This window comes from Anomaloglossus baeobatrachus, chromosome 5 (assembly GCF_048569485.1).
Source record: "Anomaloglossus baeobatrachus isolate aAnoBae1 chromosome 5, aAnoBae1.hap1, whole genome shotgun sequence".
Taxonomy (NCBI): domain Eukaryota; kingdom Metazoa; phylum Chordata; class Amphibia; order Anura; family Aromobatidae; genus Anomaloglossus; species Anomaloglossus baeobatrachus.
The window spans coordinates 523,382,548-523,389,548 of NC_134357.1; the positions used below are offsets into that span (position 1 = coordinate 523,382,548).

Genomic DNA, 7,001 nt, shown 5'->3' on the forward strand with positions numbered 1-7,001 from the left:
AGTGATGACCTAATGCAGAGAAAGTCCCGGTAACCCCCCCTGCTTCCTCAGCTCTAGCGAGCTACAGGCACGCGCTGATATCTACACAGAAGCAAGACATGTGCGCTCCAAAAAGAACTGTATTGATTTGTTTTGATACAGACGGTTATACAAAAAACAATTGGGGCGTAACTATGTAACATGCATATTCATTAGTCTACATTCATCATAGGCGTGGATTACATGTTCTCAGCAAGAAAAATTAACATGATGACTTTTATTCCCAAAACAATCTGTTACCCATAACAAGGTGTTTTTCTCTCTCTTCTAAGTCAAAACATTCCAAGTCCTTGAAACTGTCTCATAGTCTATTACGTAAACAAGTCTGTTTGCGCTCTTTGCAAACGAGAATGAAAGTCCATGATTTTTCTAGCCAGTGTAAAAGTTAACTCTTTCCTCACAACCTGTTGCAGAAAACACAGCAGTTACATCTGATTACCTGCGTGTCGCCAGCGTTGGTCTCAGGAAAGACAAAGCATTATAATACTTTAATGCTGGCGTCAACCTGCAGAACCACTGGGAGCCCTCATCTCATTATCGAAGTCCTTCTTGTAGCGATCACGAATAGACCGCCACCTTTTCATCACCTTTTCACCTGCAAAATAAAATGTAGGAAAATTTCAAAACTTCAAAACAACCTACAAATACAATACCTGTAAAAAAAATTAACAAAGTATTGACATTCATGCACTTAAAAGCGGAATACTTACAGAGCTGGCACTGCGTCTTTGCATCCAGGTCCTCCCAACAATCAATGTGAGATCGGGAGACCTCATCCCACAGTCACCGTGTGAGAACATTATCCCAGTGGTGGCGGTGGGCGGTGTTCCACAAAGCTGGTCGTGCCTCGACGTCGCAGATCAGCAGGTCCCCATCTATGAAGGCCTCCAGCTCCTGCTCTTCAACCTGGGCACTACTGCTGCTGCTGGGTCTTGAAACCTGAAAATAATGCAAAAACAGGGTTTTTTTTAGAAATTTACACGAGTACTCGGACAACTGAGATGTAATGCAAAGGGAGTATATTACTTGTTATAAAAAAAAAAAAGCTTACACAGCCACGGCGCGCGTGAACACGGCTCTGGGATGATGTCCCAGGACCTGTAGGACCGGCAGCAGCATCAGCTCCCTGAAAATAATAACATTATTAGTATTGAGATCATGATTCCTGAGTCTAGGATAATTTTTGCTGAATGCTGATCAACTACTTACAGCGGAAGATTCCTGGACCTGCATCGCTCCATCCTCGTCCTCCTCAACCCGCTCTGCTGCCGATGAACTATCCTAAAAGAGAGGACATATCACAATTCAAGAAGGAAAAACATTTTTTCAGATGCAGGACCAATTTGTCATTTAATATTGACTTACTTCCATTGAATGGGAAGAATTTTCTCTTGGCAGGGAGGGGGTGGCTCCGGCACCACGTCTCTGTGACATAATGTAGCTGTGAATGTATAAAGAAAGTACATTACAACTCCGTGTAGTGAAAGCATGGAGAAATTGGTACAATTTAAATATACTCACTGTTTTGAAGATTTGGGGTGCCAAACTTGGGGCGATTACTGGCTCCTGGGCTGGGAGGTCAGCAGCTCTGAAGGTGTAAAGAAAGTACATTACAACTCCGTGTAGTGAAAGCATGGAGAAATTGGTCCAATTTAACCCCTTCACGACCCATGATAGATATATCCATCCCCATGACGGATATATCCATCATGGATCGTGTGAGGTTAATCCCCACCCCCTGCCGTGGGCAGGTCGCGGCGATCCGCGCACATATCAGCTGTTTTCAACAGCTGAAATGTGTGCCTGCATGTTACGAGTGGAATCGCATTCCACCCGCAACATTTAACTCAGGGGTCTCAAACTCGGCTGGGTGTATGGGCCGCACAGGGGAAAAAAAATAATTTGGGGGGCCGCATTTTTTGCAGGACAAAGTGAAATTTTTATTGGTAACATATATATTTATATATTTTTTTACACACCTTTGGATCACTGATTTTGAACATTTTTCAATTGTTTATTATAACAAATGTGCACATTCTTTGATTAAATATATATTAAAAAAAAGTCATTTTGATGGTAAAAAAAAAAGTCATGCCTTATTTTGAGTTTTTGGGTTTTTTTGTTTTGTTTTTTTTTTATATATATTTTATCCCTTTCTTGTAACGAATAGTGTTACAATTAGCACAATATAGGAATTTGGCCAACATCTTTTATTAATGTTCCCCATATTGTTGTAATGTGCCCATCCTTGTCCCCTTGTAGTATTGTGCCCCATCCTTGTCCCCACCCTACAGTAATGTCCCCATCCTATAGAAATGTGCCCCATCCTTGTCCCCATCTTGTAGTAATGTGTCTCATCCTTGTCCTCATCCTATAGTAATGTACCCCATCCTTGTCCCCATCTTATCGTAATGTGCCCCATCCTTGTCCTCATCCTATAGTAATGTGCCCCATCCTTGTCCCCATCTTGTAGTAATGTGTCTCATCCTTGTCCCCATCCTATAGTAATGTGCCCCATCCTTGTCCCCATCTTATCGTAATGTGCCCATCCTGTAGTAATGTGTCCATCCTTGCCCCATCTTATAGTAAAGTTTTCCCATCGTTTTTCCCCTTGTAGCAATCTCCCTATCCTGTAGTACTGTCCCCATCATATAGTTGTGCCATTCTGTAGTAATGTGCCCATCCTATAGTAATGTCCGCATCCTATAGTAATGTGCCAACTTTGTCCCCATCCTATAGTAATGTCCCCATCCTATAGTAATGTCCCCAGCCTTATCCCTATCCTATAGTAATATTTCCCATCCTTGTCCCTTTATAGCTATGTCCCTATCCTGTAGTACTCTCCTCATCCTATAGTAATGTCCCCAGCCTTGTCCCCATTCTATAGTAATGTCCCCATCCAATAGTATCGTGCCCATCCTTGTAATGTCTCCATCCTTTAGTAATGTCCCCATCCTTGTCCCTATTTTATAGAAATGTCCCCGTCCTGTAGTAATGGGGGGGGGGGCTGAAAGGGGGCAGTGGCGGCGGACCAGATGCAGTTACGGTGGCGGCGGCGACGGATCGGATGCAGTGACGGCGGAGGCTGAAAGGGAGCAGTGGCCATAACTTACCGATCAATCTCCTCAGCTTCCACAGATGCCGGAGTGAAGCTGGGGGGAGCGTTCTCCGTCCCCAGATCCACAATGATTGGAGAGATCAGTCACAAGGCCTTTCTCTCTAATCAGAGCTGGGGGCGGGAGAAACTGAGGTCACCCAGCTCCAGCCAATGAGCAGTGCTACAGCTGCACTGATCATGGCTGGATTTCAATGTTTCAGCCATTTTCAATGGCTGAAACATTAGAGTGGCTGTGATTGGCTGAGCGGCGTTTGTCAGCCAATCACAGCCTCCATAGGTCCGGGGAGGAGACACCACCCCCTCCTGAGGTCAGGCAGAGGTCACCTCCTCCCCGAATCTAAAGCATTTGCAGCGATCGCAGCCACCGGGGCTTCGGGGCTGTGATTTCGCCATGACGTACTGGGTACGTCATGGGTCCTTAAGTACCAGGGAGCCATGACGTACCCAATACGTCATAGGTCGCTAAGGGGTTAATGTGCCGTCCTTCACATGCACAAACACACACAAAAAACCAACACACCATTCTTCTCACCTGTCCCGCGTTCCCTCGGCTGCCTCATCTCTGCTTCTTGCTGTCTGCAGGCCCGTGGCCCCGCGGCCATTATTTTCACTTACCGCCACCCCCACCGGAAGTCACGTGCGTGATCACGTGACTTTCGGTGGTTGGCATGGTAGCACAAGATCGTGTGATGACGTCTGTAGCTATCATGAGTCACTTTCGGTTTCACTCGGCCCGAAGCCGAGTGAATCAGAAAGTGAGCACATCTGCTGGTTACAGCTGTGTAGCTGTGATCAGCAGATAGGGCAGAGAGATCGCATTGTTGATACATATAGCCCCGTAGGGGGACTAGTAAAGTAAAAAAAAAAAAAAAGTTTTAAAAAATAAAAAAAAAAAAATTTTAAAAGTTCAAATCATCCCCCTTTCACCCCATTGAAAATTAAAGGGAAGGTATCGTGATTTTTTTATTTTTGTATTAAAAATAGTGATTATGAAATCAAGTATTTTTAATACAAAATGAAAATCGCAGCTTATTTAGTTTTTATTTAATTCTTATTTTACTGGAGGCACTGGGGGCTGCCATGCTGGATTTGCTGTGTGTGTAACGACAGTAACTCATTCCTTTAGGGCAGCCCTTGTGCATAGAGAACAGTAGTCAGGATCCGACCCCATGCAGTACGTTAAAGTGGGCATCTGCTGTGACCTGGACGCGCCCCCTGGGCTGTCCAGATTACAGCAGAGGGAGGAGATCAGCGCCATTATTGTGGAGCTCACAGCGTGTGCTGTTTGCTCCACTTTACCCCTGTCAACCGCCAGGATGTGTGAGTACGGGCCGCCTCCCCTCCCCTCCCCCGTTACCGTCTCCGTTGACATCCCATCCCTCCGTTCTCCCCAGCCCCTGCTCTGCCCCCGCTACTAATTCCGCCCCTCACCCCCGCCGTTACTGTCTCCAATGACACCCCCCTCCCTCCGTTCTCCCAAGCCCCTGCTCTGCCCGCCGCAGCTCCTTCAGCTCTGCCCGCCGCTGCAGCTCCCCCAGCTCTGCCCGCCGCAGCTCCCCTTGCTGCCGCAGCTCCCCCGCTCTGCCCGCCGCTGCTGTGTGTGTGTGTGTGTGTGTATGTGTGTGTGTGTGGCACAAGGTCCCCATCAGGGGTGATTGTGTGTGTGTGTGTGTGTGTGTGTGTGTGTGTCACTGCATGTGAGTACCTGTGTGATACTCCTGCTGTCCTTGGTGACACATTAGACATTTGTGGTCATCAACAAAATGGCTGTGCACTGTGTCCCTACATGTCATTCTCTGTTATCTGTTGTAAACACTCAAATTGGGAGGGGGGAGGCGTGACATCACACACAGGAGAGCAGACTCCGCCCAATTTACTGCATATGTAATGTGAGCTTTTTTTACAGTGGGATTTCTGTAGGATTTCAGCAGCTGCTTCCCCTAGTGTTTAACATGGAAAATATCAAACTTTAATTTTTTTTTTATATTTTGCTCAATTAAAAACAAATAATAATAAACAAAACATTAAAACATTATTACTTTACATTTTTTCAGTTATTCATTTTTTTTTTTTTACGATACCTTCCCTTTAAAAGGTTAAAAAAATAAAAAATATACACATTTGGTATCGCCGCGTTAAAAAATGCACGATCTATCAAAATATAAAATCAGTTAATCTGATTGGTAAATGGCGTAGCGGCAAAAAAATTCCAAATGCCAAAATTACGTTTTTTGGTCGCCACAAGTTTTATGCAAAATGCAATAACAGGCGATCAAAACATAGCTCGAGACGCAAAAAATAAGCCATCACTGAGCCATGGATCCCAAAAAATGAGAACGCTACGGGTTTCAGAAAATGGCGCAAAACGTACACCACTATTATTGGACAAGCTTGTGAATTTTTTTTAACCCCTTAGATACAAGTAAAACTATACATGTTTTGGTGTCTACAAACTTGCACCGACCTCAGACATCACACTGACATCAGTTTTACCATATAGTGAACACTGTGAATAAAACATCCCAAAAACTATTGTGCGATCATACTTTTTTGCAGTTTTTCCACACTTGGAATTTTTTTGCTGTTTTCCAGTACACTACATGGTAAAACTTTTGGTTTCACTTAAAAGTACAACTCGTCCCGCAAAAAACAAGACCTTATATGGCAAGATTGACGGAAAAATAAAAAAAGTTACGGCTCTTGGAAGAAGGGGAGCAAAAAACAAAAATGAAAAACGCTCTGGGGCTGAAGGGGTTAAATATGCTCACTGTTTTGAAGATTTGGGGTGCCAAACTTGGGGCGATTACTGGCTCCTGGGCTGGGAGGTCAGTAGCTCTGAAGGTATAAAGAAAGTATATTAGAACAAATAAAAATAAAGCAGGCCATTATAAAAGCACAGTGTGACAAAACTTACATTTGGTCAAAGCTCTGGGTTTTTCAGTCAATTCTGAGACAATGTGAATGATCCCGGGTATATACAGTGCCTACAAGTAGTATTCAACCCCCTGCAGATTTAGCGGGTTTACACATTCGGAATTAACTTGGCATTGTGACATTTGGACTGTAGATCAGCCTGGAAGTGTGAAATGCACTGCAGCAAAAAAGAATGTTATTTCTTTTTTTATTTTTTTTTTTAAATTGTGAAAAGTTTATTCAGAGGGTAATTTATTATTCAACCCCTCAAACCACCAGAATTCTGTTTGGTTCCATCCCTACAGTCAAGCATGGTGGTAGCAGCATCATGCTGTGGGGCTGTTTCTCAGCCAAGGGGCCTGGCCATCTGGTCCGCATCCATGGGAAGATGGATAGCACGGCCTACCTGGAGATTTTGGCCAAGAACCTCCGCTCCTCCATCAAGGATCTTAAGATGGGTCGTCATTTCATCTTCCAACAAGACAACGACCCAAAGCACACAGCCAAGAAAACCAAGGCCTGGTTCAAGAGGGAAAAAATCAAGGTGTTGCAGTGGCCTAGTCAGTCTCCTGACCTTAACCCAATTGAAAACTTGTGGAAGGAGCTCAAGATTAAAGTCCACATGAGACACCCAAAGAACCTAGATAACTTGGAGAAGATCTGCATGGAGGAGTGGGCCAAGATAACTCCAGAGACCTGTGCCGGCCTGATCAGGTCTTATAAAAGACGATTATTAGCTGTTTTGCAAACAAGGGTTATTCCACAAAATATTAAACCTAGGGGTTAAATAATAATTGACCCACACTTTTATGTTGAAAATTTATTAAAATTTAACTGAGCAACATAACTTGTTGGTTTGTAAGATTTATGCATCTGTTAATAAATCCTGCTCTTGTTTGAAGTTTGCAGGCTCTAACTTATTTGCATCTTA

General features: G+C 44.1%; 2 long non-coding RNA genes across 2 annotated transcripts; both read right to left on the reverse strand.

The window, feature by feature from the left end:
- Positions 1 to 201: 201 nt before the first annotated feature.
- Positions 202 to 1,165, reverse strand: LOC142312087 (uncharacterized). Its single transcript, XR_012754329.1, has 3 exons — positions 1,091 to 1,165; positions 750 to 978; positions 202 to 634 (listed from the first exon to the last, which is right to left on the reverse strand). It is a non-coding gene; the product is annotated as an uncharacterized LOC142312087 (long non-coding RNA).
- Positions 1,166 to 1,254: 89 nt separating this feature from the next.
- On the reverse strand, positions 1,255 to 1,622 carry LOC142312088 (uncharacterized). Its single transcript, XR_012754330.1, has 3 exons — positions 1,561 to 1,622; positions 1,405 to 1,480; positions 1,255 to 1,320 (listed from the first exon to the last, which is right to left on the reverse strand). It is a non-coding gene; the product is annotated as an uncharacterized LOC142312088 (long non-coding RNA).
- Positions 1,623 to 7,001: the final 5,379 nt, after the last annotated feature.